Source organism: Geospiza fortis, unplaced genomic scaffold (genome assembly GCF_000277835.1).
Source record: "Geospiza fortis unplaced genomic scaffold, GeoFor_1.0 scaffold17, whole genome shotgun sequence".
Taxonomy (NCBI): domain Eukaryota; kingdom Metazoa; phylum Chordata; class Aves; order Passeriformes; family Thraupidae; genus Geospiza; species Geospiza fortis.
In genome coordinates this window covers 329561-343913 of record NW_005054438.1, presented here as the reverse complement: position 1 = coordinate 343913, position 14353 = coordinate 329561, and the positions used below count along the sequence as shown (strand labels likewise).

The following is a 14353-nucleotide window of genomic DNA, read 5'->3' as shown; positions in this document are numbered from 1 at the left end:
GAAGCTTTACTGCGCTTGGCATTGCGTGTGAAACTAGCACTGGTTGCTCTTCACACCATTGCTGCTGTGAAGGAAGGCACATCCTTTGAGAACATGATTGGGTTCATAATGGCAGTGAAGAGTTCCTTCTCAGTGAAAGAACATCCAAAAGAATGTGGTTTCACATTGGTTTAACAGGCATTTCCTCTGTTGATTTATTTTAATAAAATTTTGCCTAGATGGCTTTTTTAATTGAATGTTGAAGCAAGCTGAAAGCAGGCATTTTACTGTCTCTCTTTAATTTGTGCTGATATATGGTTTAGCATAATTATTTTTTAATGCCCTTTTTTAAAGTGTAGTGCCCTCATCCTCCTGACCCTCTTCATTCAAGAAGAAGTGGATTTAATTTGGAGAGAAATGTCTGTGGTATTGCTGCCCTATGGCAGGGAGGTATGTGGGAGGGGTGGGCTTGGTAAAAAAAAAAAAAAGCTGGCTTTTAATGAGATGAGTTCAAGCCAAAAAGCATTAAGAATGGTCTGAGGCGTGGTGTTTGTAAGCTGCCTTCTGAACCTCATGAATTTAGTTCTAAATGTGAACCTTGCAGCATTGCACAGATGCCTTGGTTTTACTGGGTGACCTAAAACAACCAACCTACAGTTTTTCTCCTTTTTTTTCCCCTCCCATTCCTCTCACAGGCCTGTCCTTTCTTGTTGGCCAGCATGAACTGTCCTGGATCCTTAAAGAGGAAGCAGAGCCATGTTCCTCTCTTTTGAGGTTTCTGCCTGATCCAGTGTGTGGAGTGGTGGAGCTCTCCTGGGCAGGAGGATTTTGTCACTGAGCAGATAAAACTGGCTCCCTCCTGCCTCTGGTTGGCTCCTTGCTCTTCCCCAGTGCAGTAGGAATACCAACACTGGATGGAAAAGGTTGGCACCATCATTTATAGTGGCATTGCCATTTAGTCTGGAATGTAGGAGCCTGCTGGTAGTCTTGAACCCTCCCTTTGAATAAAATTAATCACAACAGCCTCAATTTTTGGTGATACCATTGCCTGCATTCATTTGTGGCTCTCTATTTACTCTGGAGGCTTTTCTTTAATGCTGTTTATTAACACAGCAAGGTTGGCAAAACTTCTAAAGGGGGGAAAAAAAGCTCTAGGCTGTCTTGTATTCCTCCCAAATACCTGTTTTGATAATAACCAAAAATGTAATGCTTCCACTTAGCAGTTTGAAACTTGAATGTGGGTCAAAATGCCCAAGAACCCCAAACCCTTCCTTCCTCTCTGACTCCAAAAGAAAAAAAACCAAGCACCCCATATGAGGGTGCACACACACACACACACTTGCAAAATGTTTCTCCTTGGTATGAGCTGGACTGTGGCATGCAGCTGAAGGTGCCTTTTCCTGTGGACCAAGTTATAAGAAAAACTGAGTGGGAAAAAAATTCACAGAGATGTCTAGAAAACATTAATAAAGGGAAGGTTTAAAGAGTCAATATGGTTATTCATAGAGAACACCTGAAGAAAGCCTGCTGCAGGAGCAGAAGGAAGTGGACTGCTGTCTGTGCCTGCTGTAGAGAGGACAAGGTGGGGATTTAAGATGCAGAATGGAGAGCTGCAAAACTTTGGAAGAAGCTTTCTGTTGCCAAGCAGGAGTTGTAAAATTGATGTTGCCGGAAGCGACTCAAAAAGAAAATCCTGGCAGATGCTGGAGAAGAGTTGGGGTTTGGTGTTTCTGGGTACTGGAGTGCCTGGTCTCTGGTGGGAAATGAGCCCTTATGAGATGTGGCAAGGGGCAGGGGAGATCCAAAGAATGTGAGTTCTGGCCTTTCCTGCTCATCCCTTATGTTGCTCTGCAAAAAAAAAAAAAAAAAAAGAATAAAGCTAGGAGAGAGTGAGGGGCAAGAAATTAGTAGTCATGATGAAGAGAAGTGAAAGGTGATGGAGAAGCTTTGCTGTCAAAGGCTGGGGACAGCTGGGTTAGGTGACTTATGGAAATCTCCTTTAGCTGCACGCTCTGAAATTTTATATTGGGAGAGACTTGTGTTCCAACGCCACTCCACTCTTGGAGCCTCACGTGCTGTGAATTCCAGCACAGGGCAACGCTGACCTGACTGTCAGACTCAATGACCCTGGGAAGGATATTGGTATTTTTACTTTGCTGTCAAGTGCTCCTTTTAGATAGGGGCTGCTTCTTCTCTTCCTCTCTGAGAAGGTGAAGCAATTCCCTTGCAATCCGTGGAGAAGGTGGAGCAAAGCCTTGAAGGTGGTGACCTTAGAGATCAGCCTCAAAACAGGTGCACCAGGATGACCATGGTGCCTCCAGCTTGCTGGTTTTTTCAGCTCTTTTTTTCAGCTCTCTTTGGGCTCTCAGTGAGTTTCTGTGGCACAGTTAATTCCTGATGACCAGCCAAAGGAGAGTTGTAACTACCAGGAATGCATGGAGGGCACTGAACAAAAGCTGAAAGGCTGGGGAAGTGCCTGCAGAATTTAAATGCAGGTGCTGGTACTCTCTACAGCACAGTCCTGCTTGCCTTTTTGGTATTGCAGCCATTGCACAAAGCTGGTGGGTGCTGGAGGAGTTTTGCAGAGCCATAAGCGCTGAATTAAAATCTGAGTCAAGTTCCTGGCTCCGTGCACCAGCGAACGCTTCGCTAGCAAGCGTCTGAGATGAAGTACCAGAAAATTTATGGACTGTGATGGTCTGTCACTCTGTGTGAGCAGAAAAGAAATACCATCCTGCTTCCTGAATTGATTTCTTTGGTGTGTGGTGAGCCTAAAATTATTTGGCAGGACATATGGTCTCTGTGTGTTGGTAAAACACAGGCGATCTGGGAGGCTCCGTGCAAGGAAGTGCAAGTGGAGCATCTTGTCCTTGGAGCTCTCTTCCCAGCAATGAGCTGTGGCAGACATCTTTTGTGAAAAATCCTTTCCTTAGGATTTTTCCTCCTGAGAAGCTGAGAGGCCTCAGATACAAAATGTAAACAATGGTTATCTGCTGCTGTGGAATGCAACAGGTGCATCTGTCACTGGTCTCACGTGGTTGTTTGTAATTAATGGCCAATCACAGCCCAGCTGGCTCAGACAGAGAGTCTGAGCCACAAACCTTTGTTATCATTCCTTCTGATTCTATTCTTAGATGATGAAATTCTTTCTTCTATTCTTTTAGTATAATTTTAATGTAATATATATCATAAAATAGTAAATCAAGCCTTCTGAAACACGGAGTCAGATCCTCATCTCTTCCCTCAACCTGAGACCCCTGAGAACACAGTCACAATGACCAGCATGTCACCTTGGCAGTGCTGAGCTCCCATCAGCTGTGTCTTAATAAAGCATGAAAAATGTGTGTATTTCTAATGTAAATGAAGCACAACTTGGCTCCTGACCACAAGGAAATTCAGTTTTCCTGTTGCTGGCTATGGGGCCTACAGAGAGCAGGCAGAACTAAGATAAACTGAGCCTGCATTTAATAACTCAGTAGCTGTTGGGGGAATCTGTAATTTGCTGGTTTTCAAAACACCAGATGCTCTTCTGAGAGGGGAGCCCTGCTCTGTTTCTACCTTAATTCCAGGATGGCATTTAGATGGGGTTCTGTCCACTGGAAGAGTTTTGGATGTTCTTGTGAGGTAACTGGACCCTCCACCTTGGAATACTCTTTTGCAGATAATGTAGTGTTTGGAGTTCACAAATCTGGTGGAATTACACGTATGAGAGAAGGTATGAGCAGCAGAAAGCCAGTTACCTGCACTCCACATGTTTGCCCTGGATAGCCAGTGAGTCCTCATTAGCTGTGTGCTTCTAAACCTGCAAATAGTTGTTACAGAAATTAAAATCCCCACTACACTGGTACAGGTCCTCTCTGCAGGGGTGTCTGGCTGATAACAATAATATTTAACAAGTTCCAACAGCATCAAGAAGATACAACCTGATTACAAAGTGTTTTTTTCCCCCCCACTTCACTGAGCTTTTTTGCTTGAAATTTTAACTTGCATGTCTTCTAGAGAGGGGTGGATCTTCTCAGACAGGTAAAATTGTGCATCTCCAACTTATCTTGGTATAATTTTCTCTTGTTCACCTCCTCCTCCTTCCTTGCTTTATCCCACTTATTGTGGGTTTTGTCAGGGCCCTTTTTTAGGCATTTAGAGTCAGTTGCCAAATTACAGTAACAAGCAGGTAAGTTTAATGCTGCACAGCATGGCAGATGCAGTAATTGTCCTTGCAATGCTTCAACTTCGTGGGCTTCATTTTTGTCCTTCCAGTATATTCAGATCAGGTTTTCTTTCCTGTACCTCTGACCATTTTTTGGTACAAGCTGTGTGTGGGGGGAAAGGTCAGGAGCATGAAGGGGGTGAAAATGGCCTTTATTCCTGGTTTTTCTTGGGTTTAACATTTATGTTGCCATGGAGTGGGGGCTGCTGTTCTCTGCCAAGTCCATCTGTAGGCAACCTGAATGTAGCAGGTCCACATTTGGGCAGCCACTGCTGTTTTTTCAGCTGTGAACTAAGCCAGCAGGTCTAGGGGGTGGTCTGGGTTGGAGGAGAGGAATGTGCCAGGGAGATGCTGTGGGGCCTGTGCAGCATCATCTGTTCAACCTGTTGCTTCCTGGGACTCCTGTTGCCTGTCTTGTCCTAAATTCCTGTGGCACATCTCTCCTGGCCTTGCTTCCTTGGGATCTGTCACATCTTGAATGTGCTGTTTGTCAAATTCTTTATTTTCTACGCTAGGAACTCATGGAGTTCTTTCTGCTGCTTCTTCCCCCCTGTATCCCACCAGAGCACTTGGTTCTGCTTTGTCAGAGGCCAAGAGGCTCTTACAGCCATTTAAGAGCTGCTGCCCATTTTTTAGGATGCATTATCTCTTCCTTTTTTTGGGAGTCCTAGTTTTCTGCCTCGGGTCTGGATGCAGTCCTAATTTATGTAGAAATCCTATCTTGAAACTTGTTCAGTTGTTAACTTATCACAGGCAGCTTTGCAGTTCCTGTGATGGAAGTGAGAGTTTCTGCATGTGGAGGGGGCTGTGCTAACCACTAAAGATTTTGGTTATGTTGGCCAGTTCTTGACTGCTGCTTTTTTAGTTCTTTAATGAGAGGTTATTTTGGGAGGAAGAATGTAATCGGGTCAAAAATCAAATTTCAGTCAGCGCTGATTCATTTTGTATGGGCATGTTTTGGTTGCTGGGCACTGCTCACAATAGAAGTCAGAAGAATTGGAGTGTGCAAACTAATTTCTTTCCCATTGGTAGTGATTGGCTTTCCTGACATGTTTTCATTTCAGACTTCAGAACACTAATTTCTGGTTTGTATTAAATGTACTTTTGACTAACAGAAATGTGTTGGGGAAAGTAATAAAGCCCAAAGGGGAACAAAACCATTTCCTCTTGGCATAGTGTTTTTTCTGTAGATCAGACATGGACATATTTTGTTTTGACCTGTTTCATTGCTAGATGAACTTGAAATTTAAAGTTATTGCCACTGAGCAGAGTAAACATATAAAGCATTCAAGTAAATTAAGGCAGAGTATTTGGAGTCTACAAGATGTCACCTTTGTTCACCATGTCATGGTGGTTCCCATCAACAATCATTGTGGCCTTGGAGAGCAGGATGGCTCTGTGAGGTTAGAAAACACTTTCCAAAAGCATGAAGTGTGCATATCAGGTAGTTAATATCTGTAATGTCTGATATCTGAAACCTGGAGGGGATTTGAGTTCATAATGTATGCTTTTTCATATTGGAGCTTGATTGATTTTTTTTTTAAGAGAGAGAGAAACTGCCATGATGTCTCACAAAGTATTAGAGGGAAATAGTGTTATAAGTCCTTGATGTGTTGTGAAAGCCTAGACCTTTCCTGTTGCTACCTTCTATTTTCCTCCTGTGCAGCTCAGGTTTTTTATTATGTGCTCTTTCTCTCATGGTCACTGTTCTTAAAAGTTTATTCAGACAGACTGATATCAGGCAAAATATTAAAAATATTTACACAGAGACAGCAGCTTTTTTCCTGCACACTGAAATCATGTGTCCATCCACCAAATGAACTGTCTGGAAAGGAACAGGATGGAGGGACCAGGCTGGTTCAAATTGTTATCTCTGCTTTAATTCAATGCTGTAGAGACTTGTGGCACAGCTTCTCTAGCTGAGCATCTCCCTTTAGGTATTTTAGGGTATTTCTCCTGGCCTGGAGCCACCACTCTCAAAGGGCACTGGTTTCCCAATGTTCTAGTGTGGCATCTGCCAGTCCTGTGTGGATGTTGTGGATGTGTGTTGGAAACACCTAAAAACGTCTCTTGGTGCTATGTTTAGAAACCCAGATCTCTTCCATAAATGTTGGTTAGAGGTTCAAGGAGAAACTTTTCTCTTCCCTTTAACCTAGAAGCATTATCCTCAAACTTCAACCATCTTTTCATCTCCCTGCCTCCCTGTGTGTATTCAAAGCCAAATGCTTTAAGTTCCAATATGCAAAATACACCCATAGGTCAGTGCATGAATTCAGTTTGAGATTATTTGGCTGTCTTGAAGATGTGATTCCATGGCTGTAAGACTCTAAAACCACTCTGAAATGAAGGTCTCTGAGTAATCTATAATAAAGGAACATTGCAAAAATGCAGGTGCATAGCAGTAGGAGTGCTCTGCCTTAAAGGATAGATACTTATGGAACTGCAAGTGCTGTGAGCCTTAGTATTTTCATTATTGTGATCAAGTTTTTTATTATGCATTAAACAGTTTATAGGCAGCTGAGCAATGCCTATGAAGTGCTTGCTTGCTGTCTCCCCTGTTTCTGGCCCCCAGTGTTATCCCCATTTCAGTGAAATAGGATTCCTTTGCTATGAGCAAGGCAGAAGGAATAGGGTAGTGATTGGTATGGTGAGATTTCCCCCCCCTCTACTTTCCCATTGTCTTTTAACACAGTACTTCCAAACTAAACACTGTGTGATAGCTTTGTGGTGGTAGCTCTGATGGTCTGAAGAAACAAAATAAAACAACTCCAGTGATTAGCAGCTTCAGAAAAATATTTGTCCTGTGAAGAGAGAAGTCATTCCCTAGCAAAAATTACTTGCACCTCTGTGCTTTCCAATCCTCTGTTATCCAGAGGACAACACTCTGATAATTAAGTCCTTTTGATTTCAGGATTCCTATGTGTCCTGAATGAAATTGCTTTTTTATTTTTAATTTTATCACCATTCCTAAAGAGTGATTTGGACTTACAAAAGGGGCAAACTGTTGCAAACTGCCTTAGAACAAAAAATATGACAACCATCCGGAGCTGTGGAAAGAAAGATGAGTGTAGATAGTAGGAGAAACTGGGGTAAAGTTCAAGGAGTCTCTGAGTAATGTTGTTCTTGTTGTCTGAATACCTCTCAGATGTTAAGGTGCTGCAGGTTACTTGGTCACTAAGACTCTGGTTTTGTTATGACTCCTCTTATATAGGTCTATATAGATTCAGTTGTTCTGTATTTTGAGTAAGTATTTTCTATTTTTGAATACACTTCTGGGAGGCAAGGCATAGAATGGAAGGGGAGAAGTTGCAGGGTGGGACAGTTTACATATATATTCCTTTTCTCTTAGTTTTTTTCTATGTCCAAGAGAAAGACAGGAGCAGAGTTGGCTGTTTTTAAGAATCAATTGCTAAACAGAACTTTAAACCTAGAAATTAGTAACTAGAAATGTTCCCTGCAGATCAGTAACTCATGTCCATCTCTCTAGTGACCAGCATTTAAAGTGATGGTCACTAGAGAGATAGGCACGAGTTAAAATCCAGGTTATTGCACTGCTGAAAGTAAACATTTCTTCCTTTGAAGTGCATCAAATGCTCATTGCAGTAGTGGTTAATGTGCCTGATTTCAGAAGGCATTCTGCTTATTTTTACCTAATTTTCTTTGTCTAAAATTCAGCCACTACTTTGAATATGGCTCGAAATATATCCTGTTTGCCAGTAGCTACATTGAAAAAGAGCCTCACAGCAGTGTGTTCTAGAATTGTAATGGGTAAGTAATACTGTAGTTCATGCTTTCTGAATATTTCAAATGATGTTTGAGGGTTGTAATGAAATGCTGCTCTGTGGTGTGACAAGTCACTGGCAGCAGGGTTGGTAAAGCTTGCAGGGGGTGGATTTAGCTTGGGAAGGAGGTGACAGCTGAGCCTGCAGTGCTGTGGTCAGGGCTGGGCAGTGGGGCAGGACGCGGGGTTGAAAAGCCAATTCTGGCCCTTGGCAAAATGCACTCGTGAGGAATCATTACCCCTCCTTGTGACCATAAAAAAAAAAGCCTGTCAGAGGTCCAGAGGGCAGCTGTGTGCTTGCTTTACCTGTGCCCTTTGGCCTGGCTGTGTGCCTTTTCCAAGGGGTATTTATATTTTAAGCAACATGAGATTGCAGCTGGGCCCGTGAAGGACGTGAGGGGTGGTTTGCATGTGCTCAGAACTCACTGGCTGTTCCTCCCTGAGCCATCCCAGCAGTGCCTCCCTCATCCTCTGCCCTGCAGCTGGACACATCTGGAGGCAGCAGGGTGTTCAGGGTGCTGGGGATACTCTGGGGCACTCCCTTGGTGAGAGATCCCTGGATTTAGGAGAGGGCATGAAGGTGGAGCTGGCCATCCCTCTGGGGCACTGAGGTGTTGGTGAGGCCAACAAGCTGCTCCTCTGGCTGTGCCTGAATTCCTCCTGCGGTTCCTCTCTCCTGGAGCAGCTTTCCCTGCAGTGGGTAAGCCAGGGCTGGTTCCTGTGTGTCTCTGCCACAGCAGCTCTTTGGTGGGGAGAATGGGGCAACCTCATTTCTCAGCTTGCTGGAAGTGGTTTGGGATTTGATATTTCAAGGGTGATGATTGGGCTGGAGGGCAAAGTGAAGCTGGGAACTCGTTAAAGAAAAGCTGCAATCGCAGAATCATAGAATGTCCAGGGGTTGGAAGGGATCTTAAAAATTGTCTTGTTCCAAACCCTCCCGCCATGGGCAGGAGCCTGGAGCCAGGTTGCTCCAAGCCCCATCCAACCTGGCTTTGAACACTTCCAGGGCATCCACAGCCCCCCTGTTTCAGTGTCTGACCACCCTCATAGTAATGAATTTCTGCCTCCTATCTAACCTAAATTTCTCCTCTTTCAGTTTGTACTGGTTATTCCTTGTCCTGTCACTACAATTCCCCTACATGTCACCTCTGGAGTGTGTATGAGGTCTTAATGTATATATCACTGAATGTGCTATACTTGGGATGCTCTGTCAGCATGGAATTCTATTTTCCATGTGCCAGTAAATATTTTAACCTTTAGTTACTAATACTGCTTTATGGATTCCATATTCCTGAAACAGCAATTACTTTTTAAATTTCTCATCCACTAAGGAAAAGTTGTCTTTACTCATGTATTTCTGTTCCCTCTGAGGATAATAAGGAGACATCTTTTGCTTCCTGTATGGAAATAAATGAATGTGATGGATGCAGAGAGGCACCTCACTTCTTTTTAATTTCTTTGTGTAGGAAGTGGCTCTACTGTTCCATTTCAGAGTCTTGTGGCACCAGAAAAATGAGAATCAGGGAAAGCTTAACCCTGTACTCAGGCTGACAAGGAGGTGTGAAAAGAGGCTACTGATATGTGGATGCAGTTGTGTGTTTTTGGTGGAGCTTGAAGGCAGTCAGTCTTACTGCAGGACCCAGATCTGTCAAATTTGAATGACAAGGCGAAATCTGATTTTTGGGGATTTGACTGTTCATTTATCTTTTTTTTTTTTTTCATTGCCTTTCTTTGTGTTTAGAAAGTTTATACAGAGAAAGGGGAAAAAAAGCCAACTTGGTTATTTGGGTAGTGTTAGTTTCCTATGGTCAAATGTTGTGATTTCTTTTTTTTTTCCCTTTGATTTTAAAACTTTAAAGTCCGTGCTGTGAAATGAATCTGGAAAGCAGTAGGTAGATTAAAAAGGAATACACTTTAACAGAGATAATGGAGCTCCTAGGAGCAAAGAGAGTGGAGCACAGGGGGAGAGGCACAGGCAAGAAGGAATAAATCTCTTTGGCTGTGCTGCTGAATGCTCAGAAGTCTTTCTGCATGTGGTGTGAGTAAATTGCCAGCTGTCTCTAGTGCTCAGGAATAATTATTCCCTTCTCCTTGAGTCATTCTGGAGTAATTCAAGTCTATCTGTACATGAGCAGAGCTTTTTCTGCTTCTTCTGACACCTCCAGAGTGAACACTGCTTGGCACCACCCTGTGCAGTGTGAGGCTCTCTGAGCTGATCCAGGGCAGTATTGCACCAGCTGCAAAGAGACTCTGTAGGACTGATGGGAGGCAAAACATGATTTTGTTTTATATCTCTGCTTATTACAGGGGGTTTTGTCTCTTGGTTTGTTTTCGTGTGTGTGTGGTGGTTTTTTTTTTTTTTTGTTTGGTTTTTTGGGGGTTTTGTTTGTTTGGTTTGTTTTGTTTTTGTGGGGTTTTTTTGTTTGTTTGGTTTGGTTTTTTTTTTTCTCAGTGGATGAAACATGTAGGTGGAAGCAAAAGAAAATGTAGTAAAGCTGCCTGTTTTGACTTCCCTAAGACTTTCAGCAGACTTATTTTCCCTAAGTTGGTTTTTGCCCATGGCTTTCTGTGTGCATATGATGCTGTGTGCATTTTCTGCCTAAGACAGGGCTCAGCTGCTGTAAGCTTTTATGCAGCGTTCATCCACTTGCAAGTTTCTCTTGTGTGTTTTGCTGGATGTGATTTTTAGAGCAAAGATAGAAGTAGACTTGGATCTTGGTGGGGGAATTGATCCCTCTGTCCAGCACCCCTTGGAAGTTGCCACCCGTGCCTGGCAGAGGCGAGAGGAGCCTGCTGTGCTGCCCTAAATAAACTTTCTTGCTGTGCTCAGGGAGGCTGATTGGTTTCATTGATAGAGCTGTAAACGAGACAAACCAGCCTGCTTTGAAGCCTCTGTGCCTAATGAATCAGTCAGGATGTTTTGATCTGTCCTGTACAGTTTTCCACCTGAGCTGCTGTTGACTATAAAGACCTGCACTTACACCATTATGTGGCAAACCCTTTTAATTTGGTTGTTGTTACTGGATCCTGTAGCTGTTGCTTAAAGAAGGCAGTAGAAAGAGCGTGGCTGGGCAGTCCCTTGCTTTTGTGTCCCTGTTCCTGGTGTCCCCTTTCCCTCTGCATAGATCACAATGCCTGCACACACCTGATCCCCCCCCCAGAGCTGGTGTCCAGGTAAAGTTTCGCTGCTTTCCCTTGTCATGGAGCTTAAAAAAAGTAAATGAACAACAGCTGTATTGATCAGGGCAGCATGGAGAGGAATAAAGTGAGTTTAAAAGAGCATCTTCTCCCACATTTTGCTTGGAACAGGGGATTTGTCACCCAGAAGAGTCAGGGTGAATATGTAGCATTTTTCTGGCTTTTTGCCATGTTGCATTGTGTACTGACAGCTCAGCTCAATGCTGGTCACTGAGTTGCATGGCCAGCTGGACCCAGGCTCCCTGTCTCTGGTACAGGAAATTCTGTGCTTGGAAAAGTCATTCTTGAAATACTCAGTGATCTGAGAGAAAAAGCAAATAAAGTTGTCATTTTTTCCCTTCATGGTCCCTGCTTGCCCTGCTCCAGCCCCAGAACTGTTTCCTGCACAGAATTGTTTTCTCTTTTTCCATTTATTTTCTCCCACACATCTTCTACTAAAAGAAATCCACTTTCTACATACATACTTATCTTTTTAGGCTACTTTAACTCATTCTTCCTAATGATCAGTATGGTTTCTTTGTTTCCTTCTGTATCTTTTTCTGTACTTTCTCTTTCTTTTCCTTCCCCTTTTTCATCCCCTCATCCCTTTGCAGAGCCACCCCTTGGCTTCTCAAGTCACAAGCCAAAATTAGAGGGTGTAGGAATTATCCCAGGTATGAACCCATGTCTCATAAATCTGTGTGCAAACTGCAATTTCTCTCCAAGGAAAGCTTCCAAACTTGATTAAAAAAAATTTTGTTTACAAAGACTGTCCTGGCCCTTGGGAATTTGTTCCAGGGGATGCTGGTCTTTGCTGAGGTATGTGGCTTGTGACCTCTTTGTGTTTTAGTTTCATCCAGCATCTTTGTTCACTCCCATTGCTTCTCCTGCCTCTCTGATGGAGTTTTCTTTATCTGCTCTTCTTCCCTTGCTTAAGAACTGCCCCAAAATCTCATGTGCATGTTTTCCTCTTCACCATTTCTTCAGGACCTAATTTTTATGCCTTTTGGGTAGAGTTACTGACTGGTTTGAGAACTATTGAGTGAATACTAGAAGCCTGCCAGTATGGTTCTACTCTTCAGGCTGACTTTGGAGGAAGCAATCTCAAGTCCTGAGTCTCACCAGGCTCAGGAATTTGCTGTGTATGCAGAGCCCTCCCTGAGTTTTCAGTGGCTCAGCATTTAGAATTTAAAAAAAAAATCTGCTGCTTTGCTTTTCCGGGTTCTTGTCAAGGCTTTTGTGGGGGAAAGTAGACCTTTTGGTCACATGGAAAAAAACTCATGAAAAAACCAGCGTGACTCCTTCACTGGGCTCTGTATTTTTGCAGTCCTGATAGGCAGTGTCACAGTTGTATTTGTACTACAACAGTAAGGCCCTGTTTGCCTTAAGCCCTGTGTTTTGCAGGACTGGAAATAAGTCCTTGAGGCTGTTGGTTTCTCTTTTTTCACCAAGGTAGTGCTGGAAGATATTCGAGGAGAACAAGTGGTTTCTTTACCACCCTTCAGTTTGACAGTCAGACCAAGGCTTTTCTGTGGAAAACTGGAGCTTGCCTTGGAAAGGTCAAATATGTGTTCAAATAACAGTGTGCAGGAACAGAAAACCCTTTCAGAGCAGGTGTCCAGAGATGCAACAGAAGTTATCTGCTTGTCTCTTATTATACCTGTCACCAGAGAAATCTGGTGAATGAGTCTCCAGTTTCCAGCAGGAGAAATAAGTCACAGTGAACAATAAGAGGCCCATGGGGAGTGCCCAAGGCATCGTCTTTCACAGAGACTGAAAGCTCTTTTCTTCTGTGCAGGAAAAGAACAAATAAGGAAAACGTTAGTCTGCTTCTGATGGGACACATGTGAAGCATTAGGAAAAATTAAAAGGTCGAGTTACTTGCAGTTCTCTGAAGCTAGATCCTTATCTCTGTGCTGACAGAATCGAGAGAAGGGTTTTTTTTTTGCTTCCAAGAAAAAGGAGAGGACCAGTCAGTCTGGCACAGGAATATAAACCCACTTCTGTTCCTCAAAGTATAAAAATTGCTTCGTGGAACAGATTGAGTTGTGTGAAGATCCCTTGGAGCACATGTACATTTGCAGTTGTAATTTTCTGTTATGTGCTTCATAGAATCATCAATAACATCTTGGAATGGGAGGGACTGGAAGGGAACCTTGAAGATCACCTCATTCCTACACCCCTACCATGAGCAAGGACACCTTCCACTAGACCAAGCTCCTCAGGGCCCCATCCAACCTGGCCTTGAACACTTCCAGGGATGGTTTTTGCCTTCACATGGAGAGGAGGAAATTGAACTGATTCTGCATCCCTGAGCTGTAGAAGCCTCTCCTGGAGAGGTTTTTGCCTATGGAAGTGAGCATGTATAGGGTATAGAGGACCTACCTGGTGCTTTGTACTCTTGTTTTATTCTGAGGATTTTTAAGGATTTTATAAAATAATTTTATAGAAAAGACCTGAAGCTCATTTTGCATTTAACCTTATGAAAGATTAATGAGTGAAGTTACAGTACAGACTTAAGGCCAGTGGACCTCAAGGTGCTGTAAAAACTATCCTCAAACTTGTACAGGTTTCATGAAATACAGGTGTGGGCATGTGACAAGCTCATCACGTTTGGGTGCACACAACTGCAGTCCTTTCAAGGCTAGAATCATGGATATGTGTTTCCCTTGATATTTGCCATGTGTTACAGAATATTTTCTGTCTTGTTATTACTTGCATGTGCCATACCAAGAGCCCTGGGTTTTGCTGTGCCAGCACTTTGGAGTTGGAACGCCTGTGAATTTCCTAAGGGAATGTGCTTGTTCCTTTCATGCTGGAGGATGTGCTCGGCTGGGGATGAGGATTTTGGCCAAGAACACTGCACCAAAATGTTCCCCACATGATGGGCTGCTTCTGCATCCAATTCAGCAGCTGTTTCCTTGTATTGCTGTCTTCTGCAGTGCTGTCCTCTGCCAATTCTCCCTTTTCTCCCTAAGGAGAATGCACACTGGAGAGCTGATTCATCAGCCCAGTGAAGAGCTGTGCTCAAATTAGTCCTTTCCCCAGGCTTCAGAGCATTGTCCAGACATGAACAGGAATGGATGGCACTAGGTATGAGTGTACAGCTCTGGTGAGGATTTATCCTGTGTGTTTCTGAGGTTCCTGTTATCCCATTTGGAAATAGAACTGTTTCTGTCCCCCTTGCAGGCAGCGGCAGATCTGCTTAG

The 14353-nt window shown here is 43.4% G+C and overlaps 1 protein-coding gene across 1 annotated transcript in view; it reads left to right on the top strand.

Annotated features, from left to right (window-relative positions):
- The first annotated feature begins 8632 nt into the window (after nt 1-8632).
- Nucleotides 8633-14353, top strand: part of AGPAT3 (1-acylglycerol-3-phosphate O-acyltransferase 3) — a 68557-nt gene continuing 62836 nt past the window's right edge. Inside the window, exon 1 of the mRNA XM_031062157.1 lies at nt 8633-8667. The gene's annotated coding sequence lies outside the window, so the exon portion shown is untranslated. The remainder of the gene's footprint in view (nt 8668-14353) is intronic.